This window comes from Magnolia sinica, chromosome 10 (genome assembly GCF_029962835.1).
Source record: "Magnolia sinica isolate HGM2019 chromosome 10, MsV1, whole genome shotgun sequence".
Classification (NCBI taxonomy): Eukaryota; Viridiplantae; Streptophyta; class Magnoliopsida; order Magnoliales; family Magnoliaceae; genus Magnolia; species Magnolia sinica.
In genome coordinates this window covers 72,936,060-72,948,515 of record NC_080582.1, presented here as the reverse complement: position 1 = coordinate 72,948,515, position 12,456 = coordinate 72,936,060, and positions in this window count along the sequence as shown.

The window sequence follows — 12,456 nt, the reverse complement described above, 5'->3', positions numbered from 1 at the left end:
CGTCTCCCATTAAGAGATGTCAATTTTTCTCTCTAGACTTGCATTTTCCAATGGGAAGCCTAGTCCCATTAGATTTTCTCAGATATTCTCTCCTGTGGTCTATATAAGAAAAAACGTAGGTAGATAAAAGTGTATTCTTCTGGAGTAGTTTTCAGTGTGATAGTTTTTATACGGAGGAAGAGTGAGAGAAAAATCAACCTTGTGTATTTATTTTCTTTTATTTTAATGAAGATGAGAACTCCATGTTGCTGCCATGTGGATGTAAGTGTATTGCCAAACCATGTAAATTACCATGCTACTTGTCTCTTATTTTCCCTTTCCCTCTTGGATTTTATTGGCCACTTATTCTTTTGTTGTTTTGCTTTACATACATGAATCGAGTGCAGTGTTTTTACAGAACAATTAGTATCCGAGCTGAAGATTGAAAATCCCATTAGCATAAGATCGATGTTTCAGATTGCTAGATTGAGTTCCATTATATTTAATATGTCAAAGTTCGACCGATCCAATTAATTACGCGTTATGAAAACTAAAGATGAATACAGTGTTGGTGAATAAAGGTTGTGAAATTGTGATTTAAGGAAAAAAAATCTTGTAAATATGAAAGATGTGGTATTTGACGAGAAAAATCAATTGGCTATGATCTTCTTCTTGTACCAGATGAATCGATTTTGTGTAATGTGGCAGATCAAACCATTACTAAAGGTTTGCAAGACATTACAAAACTTATATTAAGAGAAATCAATGTAAAATATGATCTTTTTCAAACACTAAAAATACAACTTGAAGATAAAGAAATGACCCTCTTTGTAAGAATATTTGAATAAGTTTAATACTATGATTAGCAGATTAGTAATAGTTGATGTAAAGATTAACAATGAAGAAAATGCCGCACATCTGCTTTTTTCGACGCCTGATTTGTAGGATGGTTTGATTATGAATCTCAATAATAATTGTCGAGATATCAATTTGGACTGTATGTCACATTGTTTACCATAGTATCCCGTAGAAAAAGTAAGAAGGATCTTCTGGTGATGCCATGAAGGTTAGAGGAAGATTTAATGAGAAAGGTATTAGTAGGATTTAATCAACCCAATTTTTTTCACACATGAGTAAGTACACGAGTGCACTTTACTTGTGTAATCTTGTTGATGAAATCTTTCACACAGATTGTAATACCTTGGGTTTTTGACAACTTAGGAATTTGATATCCTTGAGTGTTACCTTTGATTTTTTTTATTTGAATGCATATTCTTATGTGTATTCGCACATGTTTGGGACCAAAGGAGTGATTTTGGGTCCATTAAACCACCTGACTGAGTGAAAGTTGTGAATTTATGGGAACCTTATGACTGAAATTGTGGATTTGCTAACTTTGAACATAACAATGTGCATGTTAAGACTACCTTGGTTGACGTAATCGAGTCCGTAAAAACTTCAGTTCGTCCAAATCCATGTTAGGACTATCTAGGTGTGTGGATTGAAGCAAATGAGAAAGAAAATTCTAAAATTGAAAATCTAAATAGCCTAAACATGAAGTGTTTTGGAAGACGAAGAGTCGGGGTCGACCCCGAGTGCCAAATGAGTTGTCCAAGTTTTGGACAGGGGGACTTGATCGATCTTGGGCCACTGGACAGGGGGACCTAGTCGACCATGTCAGGACCGCCTGGACATCAATGTACAGAAATGTTCAACAATAGATAATATGAATGTAATGACTTAAAAAATTCATATATATTTTTTTTACAATTTCGATTGAGGTGATTCAAAAGACAGATTGAAGGTTAATGAGTCTAGTTTCATAGAAAAATAAATTTAAAATAAAATACAAAATTAGAGGAAGTTAATTTTAGGATATTTTAGAAACTATATATAAAACTATTAATTTTGGGCAGTTGATGCTTTAAAATTTTACGATTTTTTTTTTTAAAATTTAAAATGAAATGAAATTTAGTAAAAATAAAGTAAAATTAATTATGAATTATTAAAAATATTATAAGAAATAGATTATTGAAACTGAAAATTTCTGCAACCGCATATTATTGATGAACCACCCATATCTTTTTTCATCGTAGAGCTTTTATATTCGGTGTCTAATTAGGAATTTCTTCTAATGATACTAGGAATCAACTTATGTGATTAAATTATGAATTTTTATTTTTAGTATATTTTACTAAGTCAGGTAGTTTCTAATATAGTTGAATTAGGGTTATTTGTTAGGGTGATTAGATCCGAATCATCATTTTCACTAATTACGAATAGGTTGCACTATGAACTTAGCTAATCCAAACTCTAGCTGCCTTTTACAAGAAATCTTGCTACCCATTTCAATTCAGAAATGCTACGATTAATCAAATTAATTATATGTTACTTGTTAGTGGTTCATTGAACTCGAAACTATAGAAAGATGTTTATCTTAGCGGAATTGACATCCATCACGGACGTTGAGCCAAGGCAGCGCACGAAATCGCTCAATTTGGAGCCAAAGAGCAACACGTGTTGTGTGAGGCTGAGTTAAAATCATTGGGAACTAAACTTAATTGTTTACCTTCGATCTTTGCGAAAGTATTGTCTTACATGCATCCGTATAGCTGTGACCCCCATCGATGATCGGTAACTGTCAAACTGATTTTTGATCATAACCATTGATCGGTGTCTCAGATTTGTGGAGCCATCAAAGCCTTACATAGATCACTACTAAGGATAAGTATCCTATGGTATAAATTTACCCGTATACCCTCTAGTAGGCCACAAAAGTTAGAAATAACCTTCTATACAATTATAATAGTAAGTACCTATTCATTAGGGCCATTTACACCATATTTAGCACTATAAATATCCATTTATTTCACTCCTCTCCCCATATGAATTTGCGTTAGCAAATTAGAGAAAATGAGAAAGAGAGAAAGATGAAGAAAATGAGTTTGTGATAAAGAGAAATTGGTTATTGGTATTATTTTTATTGAATTCCTCTCTGGAGCTACCGTTTCTTCCATCAAATTCACTTCCACTTGCAATTGGAGGTAATTGGAGCATCCTACCTTCAGATTTTAAGCCATAGGTGTTAAATTCCATAGATCTTATGCAAGCCATCTGGATTTGATGTCGGAATAGATTTTTTTTTCTTCCTAAAACCTAAATCTTTAGATTTATTCATGCTAGGACTTAGGGTGTCGACGATCGGTTAAGAGTGGCTCATGTTATTGCGTAAGTCGTATTTGGGCGTGGCCCTATGTGAAAGCTGTTGTACGCCAATTCTAGGCCCCCAACTCGTCAACTTGAGTTGGGATTTTCTCGAATTAAGTTAGATAAAATCCTTAATCCTTTATTAAAGTCTAATTATATTAGAAATTAATTTACTAGTGATAAGATTGCCGATGAATTACGTTTGGAGTGTTTTTTCTCAATTTTCTAACACTAGGGCCGTATCCAAATCGAGGATCTTTAACATTATGGTGAAGATCTACCTTCAAGCTTTTACTTGATATTTTAGATGATTAAATATGTTTATTTACTATTTGGTTAACAACATACTTGATGAAATATTTGGGTGATCTTAATATTGAAATTCTTCGATGTCGAATGTTAGAAAATATGTGTGTGTGTGTGTGTGTATGTGTGTGTGTGTATATGATTATGTTGATGTAGATTGAATTGTACTGAACTCAATCCGCATCAACATAATTGTACTGAATTGTACATTTGTGGATATAGGTTGGATTATATTTATGTTGGTTGGATTGTATTGATTCATATATGTGCTCAATTGGTATACCTTGGTATAATATTAAATTTCCTTACGATTATATTTATGTAGTTGATAAACTGGGATTGTTGTGGTAGTGGATTTAGCTCCACAAATTTTTTAAAAAAGAGGATAACTTATTATTTGGGTGACTATTTTGGACTTATATGGTCGACCGAAGTTGAACATGGACGATCAATAGTAGTTGGAACTATATATGATGCCTTACACCTAATGCTGGTTCACTCGAGGTCCTTCATAATTGATCTCATCAGTCTAATGCAGGGCTCAATCATTCTTATGCTTAGTGATCGTCTACCATTCGATAGAATATGGGATACTACTATTACAATTGATTTAAGTCTACTCATAATCATTAGCGCGATACGATCTTATAAAAACTCATGAGCTAAGCATGGTGGTATGAGATAGCATGTCTGAGCTGTCGGCTTATGCTTGGATAACGAGCCTCCCCATATGACTAATGAGCATTAATGAAAGTTTAAGATTGTTGTTCAAACGGTTACCATCAAATACCTGGCCGATGATTACGTGTCAGAGTACCGTTCGAATAACCCAGGCGTGAATGAAATTGGGTGACAAGACATTTTCTTTGGATTGATTTAGTTTTGAGTGACAAGCTCGTATTTCTGAAGTAATTATTTATACTTTATATTTGAGTGACGACCATTCTCATGTTAATTTAATATTATTAGGCATCATATTGTACCTTCGAAATGATTAATTTATAATATATAACAAATGATGCCTTAATTTGGATCAATGAAAACTGGGGAGGACTCGCTATATGCTGAAACAAGCCATGTGACTCAGATAATGACTCATGATATAATAAAGATATCCTATTTTTGCCAATCTGTTATTTGAACTAGGAATAATAACAATTTGGCTAATCATGCATTATATCATATCAATATTATTGGGTTGTGCTGTGGGCTACCCATTGCGTATATCATCATGAATGTTATTGTTGGGTTGTGCTATGGGCTAACCATTGCGTATAATATCATATCATGCATTTAATAACCAACTTAATAATTGTTTATTTTGTATTACTATCATTGCTTATGCTTGATTGTGTTGATAACATGTGTAACTTACTTAATATATGTGCGTTGAAGGTAAAATGCTTAAGAGCATTACATGTAGAAATATTTTTTTTTATGAATCTTCTTATCATTAAGATGTCCTGAGTATAATCATGGAGATATTTCTTTACTATGTTAGCATTTTGTACATTTTTTTTGACATATGCAGATGACTCAAGAATAGAATCAGATGGTGCTGTGCTCGGAGCGCCCCAATACACTCATACCTCCATTACTTTGGGCAGTTATATTTTTCATAAATATTACATTTATTGTGATTTGTATAATTCATATATGGGTAGACACCATGTTTGAAATTGTATCTTTCCATGTTAGCTTTATATTTTTGGAGTTTGTTATCTTTATCTAGCTTTGGATCTGCTAGATTGAAATGCGTTACTCTGATTATTTATATATGTAATGAATGTGAATCTGAATGAGGATACATGTGCATTTTTATTAACTTCACACCAAAGAACTCGGGATCGGAGTCTCTGCATTCGGGTGTTAATTTTCGGAACGTAATACGGATATACAGATTTGTACTCATTTATATATAGTAATGAATTTCAAATCTTTTTATTTTCTAATCCACTTGGTGGATTATCAAATCGATTATTGTACTAACTCATCATCACTAAGTGAAGATATCTAATAATCCACTTAGATTTGAGACTGTTACACCCCGAAATCCAACACCTGTGTACATTCGACATCGATTCCGTACCCGAAGGCATGACTTATGTTTTGTATGTTTACATTTCATAATCCACACATGTATTGACAAAATGATTCCCATCATAAAATATAACAATCTGAAAATTAAATAATCAACACTTATTTAGAGAAAAATAAAATATCCATATTCCGATTATTTAAAATTATCTCCATACTATTGTACTATACTTAATGTTCATTATACTTATTTAAAAAATACTAAAGAAATAAAATAAATAAAAGCAAATCTCTTTAGGAGCCTCCATGAGATCCTGATCCTGAAATTTTAAAATCCTAACATATTAAGTGCGAAACCCAATGAGTAATCTCAACACGGGTTTAAAAAATAACTTCATATAATTTGAATAAAATGTACTAAAAGATATAATACCTATTTAGGTAAAACAACAGATGATGAGATTAATAAACAAGAATTTTCAATGTAAATTCAAAGAAAAATGAATGAATGAAATTAATATATGCTATACTCCATAATAACAAATATAGTTTATTCGTTTTAACACTAGGGTCAGTTTATACCGGTTGACCAATACTCGCGCCAATACAATACCTAACCTGGTAATGGAAACCTGTTGTGTGACATGCTCACCCATCCAAATGACACTTGGTGAGGGACACATTTGTACGTTATCTGGTCAGACTACTACCCTACTAAACCTGACAATAGAATCCTTTTGCAATTCTGACATGCTCACCTATTAAAAGGGTATGGTAGAGGTTCCAAGAGGTACGAGTTGGGTTTTTGGGACTTTAAACACAAGGGTCTTGATCACCCTACCTATTTATGCTTTAGGGATTTTTAGTCCAGAGGATTTGATCGCCCTACTTATTTTCTGATGTTTTATAACTATTTTAATGATATATAATTTTAATATTACATTAATCAAATATTTCTAAAAATCTTCAATGACCATTATTCTTCAATCAATTCATAATACTTGATGTACATAATTTATTGAACTAAAAATAAAATTTTCCATTAATGCCAATTGTTCATACATGATTAAAGTTTTACGAAAAAAATAAACATGTAACGTAATATATTAAATCTTGATTAAAGTTCTACGTAAAAAAAAAATAAAAATAAACATGCAGCGTGCTTTATTACATTTAAGAATTTAGAAATTTATATATAAACTCAAGATTTTTGCAATAATTCTAACAACAAAGTTAAAATGCAAAAAATAAAATTTTAATATATGATTAACAATAAGACAATATAAAACTCGAATTAAGGCATATTAAAATAATGACAACCGATGTAATAAAAAAATTAAATAACACTTTTAGGAAGCATGGTAAGTAATTACATCAGATTAAAAAAAATTAGGATGACAAAGACTAATTATAAGCACAATGAACAAACAAATATGTGTGTGTGTGTGTGTGTGTGTATATATATATATATAATTTTTTCTCTTATAAATATCAAGTGAGAGATACTCACATTTTTTATAAGAAGAAAAAAGTATTTTTTTCTTTCTTCCCTTTTCTCTTTTCTTTATTTTCTTTCTTCCATTTTCTCTCTCTTCTCTCTCTCTCTCCCTCTCTTTTCAATATAAATGACTAGCAACCTCTCTCTCTCTCTCTCTCTCTCTCTCTCTCTCTCCTCACTCTTTTCACGTAAAAGCACACTCCACTCCACGTTTTCACCATGCATCTCTCTCTCATGCATCCCTTTTTATAAGCTCCTTTCACATATGTAGCATGTGTGAAAGAGAACCTTTAATCTGTTACCATTTCTCTTTATTTTATTTTCATTTTCACTTCATTTAAAACATGTGTTTCATATTTTTTTAAAGTTTTCATGCACTGCATGTACTTGTGCCATATGTGTGTGCATGCCACACGTGCACCATGCATCTCATGTGTGCCACGTGAGTGTGCCACATGTGTGTGCATGCCACACGTGCACCATGCATCTCATATGTGCCGCATGCATGTGCCACATGTGTGTGCATGTCACACGTGTGATAAGTGTGTGTGCATATAGCATGTGTGAGAGATGTGCATGCATGAAATGGGTGTACATATTTGATGCATGAATTAACCTATGGTTGTGATATATTTAATGGTGCAGAAATGGATGATGTAGATGGATGGATGAATGTATACATAGATGGACAGATGGATGTATGGATAGATGGATGGATAAACGTACGGTTAAATGAGTTCATGTATGATTGAGGGATGGACTTTGGGATGTACTTGTGGATTGTTGGTGAAATGAGTGGGTAGAATTGTAAGTGGCCACATGACAAGTGAGATGGACAGTCAGTTTAGATGGATGGACAAGTATTTCAATGATTTCAACATATGGACAGTTTGATGGTTGTGTCGTTGGATGGATGGTTAAATGTATGGTTGAATTTATTAGTTAATAAACAGTTGGATTGGATATGTCTAAATCAATGGTTGAGATTAGAACAGTTGATCTTGTATATCGACGGTCATATCGGATTAATTGGGTACGTCGATTAATACTTAAAATTAGACAATCAAGATTAATTTGGGTTATTACAAGGACCACCTAATCATATTAAACTAATATGAAATCTATATACCCGCTCATATGTATATTCATTCTGAAATCAAGTTAGTTCATCTTGCTTGTTACAAATAATGTTTAATTTACTGTCAAAATCATCATCTAAGGTCCATTCTTCCATAGACATAGATATAAATATACTTTTAGGCATCTCAAGCTTATATATCATTATTAGACATCTTGAACTTGTATATTAATATACACTTACTAAACGACGATCAAACCATTGATTTAAGGAAACCATACATATATTTCCTAACAACTTAAAGAATATCCATTGATCATTGATTTATATTTCTAGTAAGATCCGATCGTTAACTTGCGAAATTGGCCTCTTATAACAATTTGATCAAATAATGACTAATTGAAATCACTTCTCGCTGATATGAATTATTAGATAGAAGGATCTTATAAACTTAAAGCCTTGATCAACCACTGATTCAACCCCACTGTGTGCACGTACAAACAAGAATACGGCACGTGTAGATGCATGTATGATCTTAAAAGGCAAACAACCATATGTAAACGATATGTCGGCTAGTTATGTTTGAAAATTATCCATAAAATAAGAAAGACTTTCTCTGAGTAATTTCAATAATTTGTATGTCAAATTGTAACCATTCAAATAAAGATAAATAACCTTACATTTGGATGAAACCTCACGATACTTAAACAAGTATCAAGAAATCCATTGTATGGGCAGATTGTCGCTACTGTGTGGAGGTTGAATCTTGATCCAGATTGTTTACAACCATGGTAGCACCACATTTAATGTCTATTACATTCGAATTTTACAATTCTTACCCAAAGACATTGTCAAAAATGATTTTTTGCCCCGAGTCATGCCTATAAACTCGTAGTAATAGCGAGGAAAACCATTTCAACCTTCAAACCCACTGGTTAAATCGATTTGAGCATTTGATTTGAGTTAATCACAAGCTCCGTGTGACCCATTTGGATCATTTAGTGTCTATCTGAAAGAGACATTACCTAAACGAGAATTCACCATTAGAGGAGTTTTCTTTCTCATTAAAAAAGTCAGCCATTAATTCTTAAAAAGGAACCATCTTATGATCCATACCATTCATTGGGTGGGCCACTTGATCGTTATTTAAATATCAAGAACTATCTAAGTTTCTTAAAGTGACAAAAAATAGAAATTAGAATATGAAAATTTGCGAGAACCAAGTTATTTTTTTAAAAAAACTATGCCGAGTCATTTTGTAGAGTTTTCTAGAAGCTTGTACTAGATATTTAAAGCTATATATACTCCCTCCCACTCTGAGAAATAAGTCACAGTAGATCGTGTTAGATTGAGAGAGAGAGAGAGAGAGAGAGAGAGAGAGAAATAAAATGATGGAGAAGAGAGAGTGAGTCATTGTGAATACACTTGACTTTTTCTACTGAGTTCAGGGATGAGTTAGGCTTAGTTTTGGGTCAATTCCACTCTAGTAAATATAAATCCCTATTGGAAAAGCAAAGAATTTAGCAGTTTAGGTGGAAGCAACTACAATCGAGTATAAGTAGATCAAACTGAGTCGACTTGCCTAGTCAGTTCGGTTCATGCTTGATTTAGATATAGTACGAATTGAAAACCACGATCGTATATAGGTATTTGATCATCCACTCTAGTTTAATTTTCTTCCATTCATTTCAAGTTCGATGCATTTCAATTTGAATTTCATATTTTTCTTTCCTTTTTATGCAATTTGTAATTCTTGGTAAGGAATTTTATCCACTTTTGAAATACAAAATAATAAATTTTTTCTTTTAGATTTAACCATTTTGTAAGGGTCTAATATTTTCTCTTTAAATTTTATCCTTTTGGGGTTGAGAATAAACATTTTCTTCCCTTTTGACTTAGAGACTTTTTTCTCAACTGTCACTTTAAACATTTAAGTTTTGATATTCTTATATAGTTGTAGCCATTGATGATAACCCTTTATTATTACCTATTCGAATCTTGATCCACGATGTATGTTTCTTTAATTTATCTTATGCATTTATACCCTGTGTAGTTTATTGAATCTTAAATGTACTATAATAAGTGTATCATTTGGTTGTAGTATTTTTTTTATAATAAAAAATATAATTAAGTTTACACGCATTATGATTGTGAGTGTTTAAACCAATTGTTTGAATTTTTTAAATTGCATTGAAATCATGGAGTTCTTGATTATTGAATTGTCCGCTTCATCATATAATGCATTGAATTTAATTTATTTATTTTACTGGGATTATTGAGCAGGGGTTCTCTTGAGTATATCTTATGATAATAATTTTGATGGAATTATAGAGTGAAGATTTCCTTGACTACATCTCAAAGATTATTGTTTTGGTGGGATTATCGAGTAGGGGTTTACTTGAATTATATGGTAAGGATGATTTGCATTGGTGATATTATCGACCATGGTTTCCTTGAGAATTTTCTCTTAGATGACCTACACTACATGTATTAGTGAGATTATTAAGTGCTAGTTCTCTATAAGATCATCTCCATGATTACTTATATTGTATATATTGGTGTAATTATTAAGCGAGGGTTCCCTAGACGATCATCCCCAATATGACTTAAATTACATGCATTGGTAGGACTATCGAGCGGGGGTTCCCTAAAGGATAATTTACATGATGACTTGCATTATATGCATTGGTGAGATTATCGAGTGAGAGTTTTCTAAATGATCATCTCTAGGATAAGTTGTATTGTACACATTTGTGGGATTATTAAATAGGGATACCCTTGACTACATATCTTGGATGATTTATGTATCATTACATTATACTTATTGTATAAATTTTATATTATTATATTACATTTTGTTATATGTTATATGACTCTATTTTGTTTATTTTGAATTTATGTCATTCTTGCATTTCATTTTGATTTATATTAAGTCATATTTTACTTGCCTTTATTGTGTGTTTCAAACTTGTGGTGGGTATGATTTCACTAGACTTCTAACTAACCTAAATTGATTACTTTTACAGGTTTTCGGGATGACAAATGAGTAGAAGATGAAGAGTAATTAAATAGTTACTTTTATTAGATTTGGATAATTAATTTATATTTTTATTTGAGAACTTTCAATGAATTTAAAGTAGAGAGTTAAGTAAATGATTTCGTTGTAATAATGGATTTGAATTTTGTATTCATAAAGTGTAAGTTTATTTTATCACATATCGATGATTTAATCATTGTTTGGTTTGGATATATGATAAATTGAATGAGAATATAATGAATGAATGCATGCAATATTAGTTCACATTTTAGAATATGAGATTAGGGTCACTGGACTCAGGTTTTGAATTTTTGTTGCATGAAATGGGAGAAATTAGATAAAACCCAAGTTGAAAAGGTACAAAATATGAAAGTATTAGAATTGTAAAAAGAACGGTCATTTGTGCAAAAAATTATAAATTTAAAAAAGTAAATTTGAAAATTTCTAAACTTAATTTGCATGCTTAAGCATCGTATTTAAAGGGATCCAAAGGAAACCTAGTTAAGAAAAATGATTCATCTGAAGACAGGAAAGTTTTGTTGTTTATGGTTACACAAAAGAATCTAAATAATTATTGGATCTTGGATTTAAATGCTTTGTTCCATATGATACCACATAAAAATTATTTGTATATATCAGTTATATGATGATGTGATAGTTCATGTCGGTGATATTAACACGTGAAAAATTATTGATAGTAAGGATATTAAAATTACAATATTTGATTGTTTCATATATACAGTTTCAAGTTTGTAACAGATACCGGTCTTGAGGATGAGTCTTTCGTCATTGAAAAAATGTGATAAAGATGACTATAAATTTTTTCGTAAAAATGATTGATTGAAAATTGTAAGAAGGACGATAGTAATTATGAAGTAAGAGTTGATGGGTGGTTTATATCTTAATCAAAGATATTATGGTCGGCAGTGCTATTGTTGTCAATGCTATGAAAAAATCTTTATAATTTGAAACAAGCAGTTTGGTCAAATGAGTAAGGACTAAAAGTATTTCTTTATTGAAATTTACTTCTTGATTGAAATTCACTTTTTAGTTTCAAATCTATTATTTTAGAGCTTTATGAAAAATATATGCTTAACAAGCTTCATAATGTTCATTTTTCCTTCATCCACTACGAAATTAGGGATATATTAATCTTATTTATTTTAATATTTGGGAACTGCCGTCAAATCCTTGAGAAGTTCAAAGTATTTTATTTTTTTATTGATAATTTTTGTAGAAAGATATATATTTATATGTTGAAATAAAAGTAATGTTTATATGGTCTCACATGTTAAAAAGAAAATGATATTTTTA